Source organism: Procambarus clarkii, chromosome 86, assembly GCF_040958095.1.
Source record: "Procambarus clarkii isolate CNS0578487 chromosome 86, FALCON_Pclarkii_2.0, whole genome shotgun sequence".
Lineage (NCBI taxonomy): Eukaryota > Metazoa > Arthropoda > Malacostraca > Decapoda > Cambaridae > Procambarus > Procambarus clarkii.
The window spans coordinates 20,519,219-20,531,357 of record NC_091235.1 but is presented as its reverse complement, the minus strand read 5'-3'; positions in this window follow the sequence as shown (position 1 = coordinate 20,531,357).

The following is a 12,139-nucleotide window of genomic DNA, read 5'->3' as shown; positions in this document are numbered from 1 at the left end:
ACAAACAAAGGTGAGACAGGATACCTCATAACAAAGGTGAGACAGGATACCTCATAACAAAGGTGAGACAGTATACCTCATAACAAAGGTGAGACAGGATACCTCATAACAAAGGTGAGACAGGATACCTCATAACAAAGGTGAGACAGGATACCTCATAACAAAGGTGAGACAGTATACCTCATAACAAAGGTGAGACAGGATACCTCACAACAAACAAAGGTGAGACAGGATACCTCACAACAAAGGTGAGACAGTATACCTCACAACAAAGGTGAGACAGTATACCTCACAACAAAGGTGAGACAGGATACCTCATAACAAAGGTGAGACAGGATACCTCACAACAAAGGTGAGACAGGATACCTCACAACAAAGGTGAGACAGGATACCTCACAACAAAGGTGAGACAGTATACCTCACAACAAAGGTGAGACAGGATACCTCACAACAAAGGTGAGACAGGATACCTCATAACAAAGGTGAGACAGGATACCTCACAACAAAGGTGAGACAGTATACCTCACAACAAAGGTGAGACAGTATACCTCACAACAAAGGTGAGACAGTATACCTCACAACAAAGGTGAGACAGTATACCTCACAACAAAGGTGAGACAGGATACCTCATAACAAAGGTGAGACAGTATACCTCACAACAAAGGTGAGACAGGATACCTCACAACAAAGGTGAGACAGGATACCTCATAACAAAGGTGAGACAGGATACCTCACAACAAAGGTGAGACAGTATACCTCACAACAAAGGTGAGACAGGATACCTCACAACAAAGGTGAGACAGTATACCTCACAACAAAGGTGAGACAGTATACCTCACAACAAAGGTGAGACAGTATACCTCACAACAAAGGTGAGACAGTATACCTCACAACAAAGGTGAGACAGTATACCTCACAACAAAGGTGAGACAGGATACCTTATAACAAAGGTGAGACAGTATACCTCACAACAAAGGTGAGACAGGATACCTCACAACAAAGGTGAGACAGTATACCTCACAACAAAGGTGAGACAGGATACCTCATAACAAAGGTGAGACAGGATACCTCACAACAAAGGTGAGACAGTATACCTCACAACAAAGGTGAGACAGGATACCTCACAACAAAGGTGAGACAGGATACCTCACAACAAAGGTGAGACAGGATACCTCACAACAAAGGTGAGACAGTATACCTCACAACAAAGGTGAGACAGTATACCTCACAACAAAGGTGAGACAGTATACCTCACAACAAAGGTGAGACAGGATACCTCACAACAAAGGTGAGACAGTATACCTCACAACAAAGGTGAGACAGTATACCTCACAACAAAGGTGAGACAGGATACCTCACAACAAAGGTGAGACAGGATACCTCACAACAAAGGTGAGACAGTATACCTCACAACAAAGGTGAGACAGTATACCTCACAACAAAGGTGAGACAGTATACCTCACAACAAAGGTGAGACAGGATACCTCACAACAAAGGTGAGACAGTATACCTCACAACAAAGGTGAGACAGTATACCTCACAACAAAGGTGAGACAGGATACCTCACAACAAAGGTGAGACAGTATACCTCACAACAAAGGTGAGACAGTATACCTCACAACAAAGGTGAGACAGGATACCTCACAACAAAGGTGAGACAGGATACCTCACAACAAAGGTGAGACAGTATACCTCACAACAAAGGTGAGACAGTATACCTCACAACAAAGGTGAGACAGTATACCTCACAACACAAATCTCGTTCTACCACTTCCATAATATGACTTGTAAATCTGGGTTCCATTTTCTCGAGGTGAATATATTCTTCAAAATAAATTTAACCCTTGTATAAATATACCGACCTATATATAACTTATTTATATTTATATATGACATATATATTTATATATGCATGGGTCCCCCTTCTTCCAGCCAGAGGTGGTACTCCCTTCCCTATTTTTTTAATTAAAAAAAAAATTATATATGTATATATATATATAAATAAAGATATGGTATTAACCCCTCAACCATACGTAATACGAAGAAAATGGAACTTGGTCCTATGTTGATCAGACCACACACTAGAAGGTGAAGGGACGACGACGTTTCGGTCCGTCCTGGACCATTCTCAAGTCAACTTGGTCCTACTCTTAGCCCCCATCACCATACGTGCCAATAAGATAATAGGCCTTGTTACAAGTCCAGTGTTCACCAGTCACAAAGTTTCGTTGAAGAGGATTTAAAGGGCCGCAGGTAAAGCTTGGGGAACACCTACACCTCGTTATTCCACCACACGAGTCGAATACGAAACGCAGCTTTATGCACGCAAATTATGTAAACATATTTTTGCGAGGCTTTTTAAGGTCTGCTCGGGGTCAGACTTATCAAGGCACGGACGCTGAGAGGATATACAGTGTATGATTGACTCGGTGTACATGCTGTTTTGGAAGGAGAACAGCATATTTCAAAGCTTATCGTTCGAGTGGCACAAGAACCTTCTCCTCGAGTCCTTCAACTTTCCATACGTTGTGTTTCTTCCAGAATCGAAGATGGACGGAGGCTGCCAAACCCAATACGCTGCAAATAACTTGTAGGCGATTATTAATGGCAAGACATCTGCCATTGTCTCTCTTAAGTGTTACAGGAGAAATGTAGCACGCCTGTATCTCCGTGGCGTGATGTGAGAGGCAGGGAGGTTAACCACACACTTAACATGGTTTGTGAGGTAGTAAAAGCAGACGAAGGAGAGTGAGAGGGAGAGAGGGAGGGAGGGAGAGAGGGTAGGGTGGAAGGCTTACGGGTACTTGCCTATCAGTGACTACGGCGAAGGGAAGGGAACTAATAGAGGAAAACGCCAAGCTAATTACGACTATATAACACTGGGAAGGGGGTTAGGATAAGGATTTGGGATGGGACGGGGGGGAAGGAATGGTGACCAACCACTTGTGGACGGTCGGGGATTGAACGCCGACCTACATGAAGCGAGACCGTCGCTCAATCTCAGCCCAACCACTAAGTCCAGCCCAAGTGGTTGGGCAAGTGACTACGGCGAAGCTCTATAGCTCTATGTGCCGTTATAGGGTGCTATAGCGGCTGTTTGGTACCTGTTGCGTTATTTCTGAACTCTTCTGACGTTCGAATTTGACGCCAAAGTTGTGGATGGAAGTGGCTTCCACAACTTCGTTCAGTACATTCCACTTGTTGACTGCTAGTGCTGAGTACCAATATTTCCTTACTTTTCTTCGACTTTTTCTTCCTCTCTAGATTTAAAGAGGCATCCACACTGTCTATTCCCCCTCAGCATCTTGTATGTTGTGATCATTTCCCCCTCTGTTCTATCCACTAAGGATGTGCAATGTAATTCCCTCTATATAACTTATCCTCAAAGCTTATCCCTCTTAGCTCTGGCGCTAATCTTGTTGTAAATCTCTCTACTTTATTCATTTTGGATTGATGCTTCTTAGGTGCGGATTCCAGACCGGTGCTGCATACCTCATTTTTGGTGCAGCAAAGGTTTTGTAGCTTTCTTGAAAGAGTTCTGAATTGATGTTTCTAAATGACATTCTAATGTTTGCCGTCCCAAATACTGCCGTTGTCACCCTGCTTGTGTCAACTTTCAGACTCAACTTACGGTTGTTGCTTTCAGACTCAACTTACGGTTGCAGTAGTCCTTTTCAACGGTTGAGGGGCCACAGAACGTGCAACTCTGCAAACCAGACATGGTACCTGGTTGATACCTGGTTGATGGGGTTCTGGGAGTTGTTCTACTCCCCAAGCCCGGCCCGAGGCCAGGCTTGACTTGTGAGAGCTTGGTCCTACAGGCTGTTGCTTGGAGCGGCCCGCAGGCCCACATACCCACCACAGCCCGGTTGGTCCGGCACTCCTTGGAGAAAACAGTCTAGTTTTCTCTTGAAGATGTCCGTTCAAGGCTAATCTCATTGATACCTTTAAAATACTGAACAAGTTGGAGGATATTAATTCAGACTACTTCTTTAAAAGGACATAAGTAAAGTATACAAGGGGGCAATTAAGACCTTCAAGCTCAACAAACCATGAGACACAACGGTTTTATTTTACCCATATGGTTATACACTAAAGGAACCGCCTACCCGCTGAAGCTGTAAATGCCACGATATTACATGTGTTTAAAATCCAAATAGAAACAATGAACAGAAATAACTGGGAGACCTAGTGGCTCATCGAGGCCTACCTCCCTAATGGTTACCTGCAAGTTACAGGATATTACCTGTAACTGAGGTAAATAATATATTATTTACCTATAATATAAATAATATAGGTAAATAATATCCACTCTCAAATCTTTCTCCTCTCTCTCTCTTTTCCATCTCTGTAGTTGCCTTCCCAGTATGGTGCCTTCTCCATTCTACCGTTTCAATCTTCATCACCTTACATTTGCTGGGATTGCAGTCTAGCAACCATTTGTTTAATAACTCTTGAAGTTTATCGTCTTCCGACAAAGTTCTGCAGTCCCTTCTCATTGTTAAATTTAGCGTTGCGTCATCTGCAAACACTGACATGTATAAAACTCACTTACTCAGGTCATTCATATTAATTAGGACCAGTAGTGGTCCGAGGACCGAACCCTAAGGGACCCCTACTTGTTGACCAGACCACACACTAGAAGGTGAAGGGACGACGACGTTTCGGTCCGTCCTGGACCATTCTCAAGTCGACTTACTTTAGCCACGTTATTGTGACTCATCGACCCTACTTGTTACTACCTACTTTAACGTGCCCCTTAAAGCACGAAACCTCTGATCTCTGACTATTATTCTAGCTTTCTGTTCTTCATGTTCTCCCTTACCCAGGTCAGTGTTCTTTTCCAGGTTTCCCAGTTTGTTTCTCCATCTTATACATCAGCTCTTCAGGAGGGGAAGTGTCAAATGAGTTTTGACAATCAAGGAGAATAGTTTACCCAGCCTTCTTTTTCTGGCAATATTTTAATAACCGTGTCATAAAACTCGATCAAGATTGTCAAGCACGACTTTCACCTTCTGGCTGTCCTTGTGTTACAAAGTTTGTCATTTCCAGAGCCTCCCTTATTCTCAATCTGGTTACTTTCTCCACCACCTTACACGGAACACTTATCATTAACCCCAATAGTCTGTAATTTAGTGCCGCCTGTCAGTCTCTTTCTCAATATTGGGATTACGTTTTCCTCTTTATCCAGAATTCTGAAATAGTTCCTGTTTCGAGTATGTTGTTGAAATTGGGTGGCAAAGTAGCTCTGCAGCTCCCTTCAGGAGCCTTGGTGATATTAAGGCTGGTCCTATTGATCTTCTCGCAGCTAGTTCCTCTAATGTTATATTACTGCTCATGGTGACTACAATGTCATCCCGTGTTTCTTCTAGCCTTTCATCTCGCAATCTTTAATTTCCACCTTGGTAAAACAGGAAAAGCAGGAAAGATGGGTGGAGATGGTGAGGGAGGGATAAGGGTAGGGTATTAAGTGGTGGGGGGAGGAGATGAAGGGGGGGGGATGAGAGGTGAGGGGTGAGTGGGGTATTGAGGGGTTGTAGAGGGGGAAGTGTATGGAGGGGTAGGGTATGGAGGGGTGGGGTGGGGGTAGGGAGGAGGGGTGGGATGAGAAGGGGAGGGGTGTGGAGAGATGGGGTGTGGATAAGTGGGGTGTGGAGGGTGGGGTTTGTAGAGGTGGGAGGTATGGAGGAGTAGGGTACGGAGAGGTGAGATATGGAGGGGTGGAATGTAGTGGAGGTGGGTAGGGTGGAGTGGAGGTGAAGTAGGGTGTACTGGAGGTGGGGTAGAGTGGGGGAGGGTAGAGTGGGGGAGGGTAGAGTGGGGGAAGGTGTAGTGAAGGTGGGGACGGTTAGTGGAGGTGGGGAGGGAAGAGTGGAGGTGGGGAGGGAAGAGTGGGGGTAGGGAGGGAAGAGTGGGGGTGGGGAGGGAAGAGTGGAGGTGGGGAGGGAAGAGTGGAGGTGGGGAGGGAAGAGTGGGGGTGGGGAGGGAAGAGTGGGGGTGGGGAGGGAAGAGTGGAGGTGGGGAGGGAAGAGTGGAGGTGGGGAGGGAAGAGTGGAGGTGGGGAGGGAAGAGTGGGGGTGGGGAGGGAAGAGTGGGGGTGGGGAGGGAAGAGTGGAGGTGGGGGAGGGAGTAGTGGAGGTGGGGGAGGGAGTAGTGGAGGTGGGGGAGGGAGTAGTGGAGGTGGGGGAGGGTGTAGTGGAGGTGGGGGAGGGAGTAGTGGAGGTGGGGGAGGGAGTAGTGGAGGTGGGGGAGGGAGTGTAGTTCCCTGGGTACGTCTTTACAGGGCGATTGCAAAGGTTAGTGTTGGGGAGGGGGGAGCTATCTTTAGTGCATGGAGTGACCTCACCCGCGTGGTGGCTCTTGTTGATGGGCAAGCTGTCTTACCCTCCCTCCCTCTCTCCCTCCCTCCCTCATCTTGGGTAAGAGGGAAGGTGTCTTACTCTCTCCCACATGCCCAAGTAAGTGCGGGTTGGTTGTGACAGCCCGAGCGACCTGTCATGCTTGGGCTGCCTGGATAGTCTGCATTGGAACACAAACCAAGTCAGGTGGCCGACTGCTGCTCACTGAAGTCTCTTCTCAATACGAAAGTTTGCCGCGCAGCTCTCCCGGTCCCACAGCCGTCACAGTAACTTGCTATATCTATGAATAGCTACCGACGATATCTCCTCCATGAGTCCCGGCATCCAACGATGCTTCACGAGTATCAAACGATCCTTCCAGAGAATGTTTACTCTGAAAAATTGAGTCAGCCGTCGTACACTTACAGGAAGACACGAGTCCTGGACACTGGTGCAGGAGTCGAGTCTAGCTGTTCACACAGCACCAGCTCACCAAGGCGAATGCCAGCCCAAACAAACGAATGCCAATAGTGACTGTCCAGACAGGTACAAGAGGAGTGTTGTTAACGCTTATGTCGACCGGGCTCTCAGTCACAGCTCAGGATGGAAGCAAGTCGATGAAGAACTCTGTAGGGTAAGGCAGGTCCTAGTCAACAATGGCTTCTCTAACGGATATGTTGAAGACGTCATAAAGAGAAAGGTGAAACGCCATGCAACCTCTGAAGAGTCAACTAACACAACACCTGTACCTCCTATTAGGCTGTTTTACAGGAACTTCTTTTCGACGGCTCATAAAACGGAGGAAAGGGTTCTGAAAGACATTGTTAATAGGAACGTTATCCTCACAGACAAAAATCAGAAAATACAATTGACAATTTACTATAAAACCAAAAAAACGGCCAACCTACTCATGAAAAACTCCCCAGACACCAAACAGAACGCCTTGAAGGAAACCAACGTCGTCTATGCCTTCAAATGCCCACTTCGGGACTGTAAGCCCCAAAGAACTCAGTATATAGGCAAGACAACAACGTCTCTTTCCAGGCGATTAACAATGCATAAACAACAGGGCTCAATCAAGGAACATATAATCTCTTCTCACAACCAGACCATCACCAGAGAAATCTTAACAAACAACACAGAAATCATCTATAGACACAGCGATTGCAGGAGGCTCGACATCAGCGAGGCACTACACATAAAAAAGTCAACACTAACAATCAACAGCCAATTAACGCATAAATACATTCTACCCACTTCAAGACCTCGTATGGGCCAATAGGCCCTCTGCAGTTACTTTCATTCTTATACACACCCACCTCACCCAAATCTAATATAAAAAGCAAGATGTTGGTTAAATATATCATACACAGTGTATCAAGTAGGGTATCACAGTGTATCATAAGTATAGTGTTAAGTGAAAACAAGTCTTTGAGAATGTAAGAATCCCTTACGAAACGCTTCTAGGCGTTAGACCAAAAATAAAAATGAATTTTGGAGAGTTGATATTTCAATTACCCTCAACAGCGAAGAAAAACGTAAGAAATATTGAGAAAATTCGTGTTAGAATTATTAATCTTATATTTTCGGTCATATTCAACAACATATTATATATATATATATATATATATATATATATATATATATATATATATATATATATATATATATATATATATATATATATTATATATACATATATATATATATATATATATATATATATATATATATATATATATATATATATATATATATATATTCATTCCTTCTGAAGATGTATTTAATATACGAAAGTACTTAAGGAAATTCCTGTTTCATTTTCCTCCGTGGTCTGACATTGTCACATTCTTAATCACGTGTTTATTTTCGTGATATACACACATATATATATATACATATATATATATATATATATATATATATATATATATATATATATATATATATATATATATATATATATATATATATATATATATATGTCGTACCTAGTAGCCAGAACGCACTTCTCAGCCTACTATGCAAGGCCCGATTTGCCTAATAAGCCAAGTTTTCCTGAATTGATATATTTTCTCTAATTTTTTTCTTATGAAATGATAAAGCTACCCATTTCATTATGTATGAGGTGAATTTTTTTGTATTGGAGTTAAAATTAACGTAGATATATGACCAAACCTAACCAACCCTACCTACCCTAACCTAACCTATCTTTATAGGTTAGGTTGGGTTAGGTAGCCAAAAAAGTTAGGTTAGGTTAGGTAGGTTAGGTAGTCGAAAAAACATTAATTCATGAAAACTTGGCTTATTAGGCAAATCGGGCCTTGCATAGTAGGCAGAGAAGTGAGTTCTGGCTACTAGGTACGACATATATATATATATATATATATATATATATATATATATATATATATATATATATATATATATATATATATATATATTTTTAGATTGGGCATTTCCAATCTAAGCACTGACCGCGGGTTATTAATATAATAAATTATAAGCTAAGCAGAGTGGCGGCTAAGTTCATGAGATGAGCCAACATTTTACAGCCTATGAAAACTGCCTCCAATGGAGTGCTACGCAACAATTAAACTCATTGAGGTTTGTTGAGTATGCTGCTTACACCACCGGCATGCCATTAATAAATAATTTTACAATTTGTTGTCTGTGATCAGAAGAACCGCCGTTGGATACCAAGAGTTTAAATGATATTGGAAAATAATCTCAGTAGACTACCAATATTTTTTGGACGCGAGAGAGAATATGTATTTACTGGGCAACAACACCTGGCTTGAATAAATTTTTGTGCGTGAAATTCTTAAGGCTTCTTAGCTTCTAGTGCAGAGAAGGAACATCATTTAGCAAGCAAATGCATATTGTTATAAATGTAGCAACGTTAATCTACTACTAGTTGTTTAAGTATTTTCATCAAGCTTTCCCCACACAAATGAGATCCGAGGCAATACAATATTTTTCATGTTCAATAAATAATTTTTGTTGGCAGTTAACTATTTATTTTATATTAATTTAACGCTGACAGTAATTTAGTGGGTATCAGATGGCCACAACACTGAAGTTCTTCATCATCCGTGGCCACTAATTGCCTACAGCAGAACAGAGATTTACTAAATATCAGTATATTATTACACAAGCAAAAAGTGGAAAATCAAGCATTGGAAAGTATCACATTGGTTGTATTTTGTTGTATTAATTATTGATCAAGTGGCCGCGAGCGTCAAGAGTTTAGTGTCAGGATAATATTATAACGTCAGAGCCTCGTCAGCCGTGAATTGTGTATTTTTATGAGTTAGTGAGTAGCAAGATTAAATAATGGTGAGTTAGTGAGTAGCAAGATTAAATAATAGTGAGGAGTGCACGATGATTGCGCCAGGGTACGCTTCCAGGTTATTATGATGTGTTGAAGAGACCTGAGTTATGAACAAATCCACAAGGGCCGTGACGAGGATTCGAACCTACGTCCGATAGCATCCCAGATGCACCTCCTTTTAGACCTAAGTCATGTTCTTATTACTGTTCCATTCACAAGGGCGGTATGGTTATCGAACCCTGGACCCCCACGCGTGTGAGGGTTATCTTGAGATGACTTCGGGGCTTAGCGTCCCCGCGGCCCGGTCCTCGGCCAGGACTCTCCTTTTTGTTGCATACCTCCAGGAAACAGCCCGTGGCGGTTGTCTAACTCCCAGGTACCTATTTACTGCTACGTGAACAGTAAATTGGTGAGACCGAAGCTCTATTTTCTTAATACTGTGTTTTCTTTCACAACAGTAAATTGCTATTGAATACTAGTAAAAGCTAAGAATACAATTTGCTAATGATATTAAAGTGTAACAGATGAAGGCGATGAGTCACAATAACGTGGCTGAAGTATGTTGACCAGACCACACACTAGAAGGTGAAGGGACGACGACGTTTCGGTCCGTCCTGGACCATTCTCAAGTCGATCGACTTGAGAATGATCCAGGCCGGACCGAAACATCGTCGTCCCTTCACCTTCTAGTGTGTGGTCTGGTCAAACTACTTCAGCCATACTTCAACTCATCGCCTACACGTGTTAGTTTCAACACACAGAAAGACACAGATACACAGTGCTATGTTAATATACAGTGATACGGGTGTTAGCATTTTTAGAGCAGGACCCGTTGATAAAAGGACATAGAGGAAATTCATCGACAGTCGAGTGTGTCAATGAATGACAGAGTAACTTTGTGAGAAACAACCACAGTATGGTTATGTCCAATAAAATATATCAAAATTGGGTAAAATATAATGAAAAAAACGCCTTGAAAGAGACGTTCATGCCTTCATGAGCCTAATTGGCATCTCTCAGCTCCAACGATCTCAATATATCTTTTTCTTGAGGTTATCTTGAGATGGTTTCGGGGCTTAGCGTCCCTGCGGCCCGGTCCTCGACCAGGCCACCTTTTTTGTAACACATCCCCAGGAAGAAGCCCGTAGCCGTTGTCTAACTCCTAGGTACCTGTTTACTGCTAGATAACAGGGACATCAGGATGAAAGAAACATTTTGCCCATTTGTCTCCGCCTCCACCAGGGATCGAATCCGGAACCTCAGGACTACGAATCCGAGGCGTTGTCCACCCAGCTGTCAGGCGCCAAAGACACAATCAGAGAACACTGAACATGCAGATACTCCAACTATACAAAATATTGCCGGAAGAGAATTAGAAGAGTTCAAGAGAGAAGCTGGATAGTTTACTGCAAGAAGTACCAGACCAACCAGGCTGTAGTGGACATGTGGTCTTGCCGGCCGCTTTAAGCAACCGCCTGTTGGACCAAGCTCTCACAAGTCATTAGCTAAGCTTGGGGAGTACAACAACAACTCCAGAACCCCATCCAGGTACAATTCAATATATATATATATATATATATATATATATATATATATATATATATATATATATATATATATATGCGGAAAAACAACATGTGAAAAATGCTTTGAATCATTCTACTCCGCTCTGATGAAGGCGAATTTAGCCGAAAACGCGTTAAGCATTCTCTGTTTTACACATGTGGTTTTTCCGCATTCTTGGATCAGTGTTTTGGTGATCATTGTTGCATATATATACATACATATTCAGAGGCTGGCAACACTTAACTGAGGTTGACCACGGAATGTAGGAATGTACAGAGATATGTGACCAGAAGGTCGCAGGGAAGAGAGGGCGGAGGGCCGCCCGTCTGCTACAAATTGCAAGTTAGTAAGGTTGGACTACGAATTGGGGATAACAAAGCTATTTGGCAGGTGAGCCAGGATGCCTGGTGAATAGAGGTGTGGGGTGAGGGGCGGTGTGTGTGGTATGGGACGGTGTGTGTGTGTGGGGGGTGAGGACGGTGTGTGTGTGTGTGTGTGGGGCGTGAGGACGGTGTGTGTGTGTGTGTGGGGCATGAGGACGGTGTGTGTGTGTGTGTGGGGTGAGGACGGTGTGTGTGTGTGTGTGTGTATGTGTGTGTGTGTGTGTGTGTGTATGTGTGTGTGTGTGTGTGTGTATATGTGTGTGTACTCACCTATTTGTGCTTGCGGGGGTTGAGCTTTGGCTCTTTGGTCCCGCCTCACACGTGTGTGTGTGTGTGTGTGTGTGTGTGTGTGTGTGTGTGTGTGTAAGTGGGATGAGGGACTCTGTATGGGGTGCATAATTCCGTACTGTCATCTTACTGTCTGAGAAACGACCAAAATTAAGCTCACCTCTCAAAATATAAGCGTGAGGATTCTCCTCCCGTTCCAGAACAGAGACGAAGTGGTTTGTGATACATTA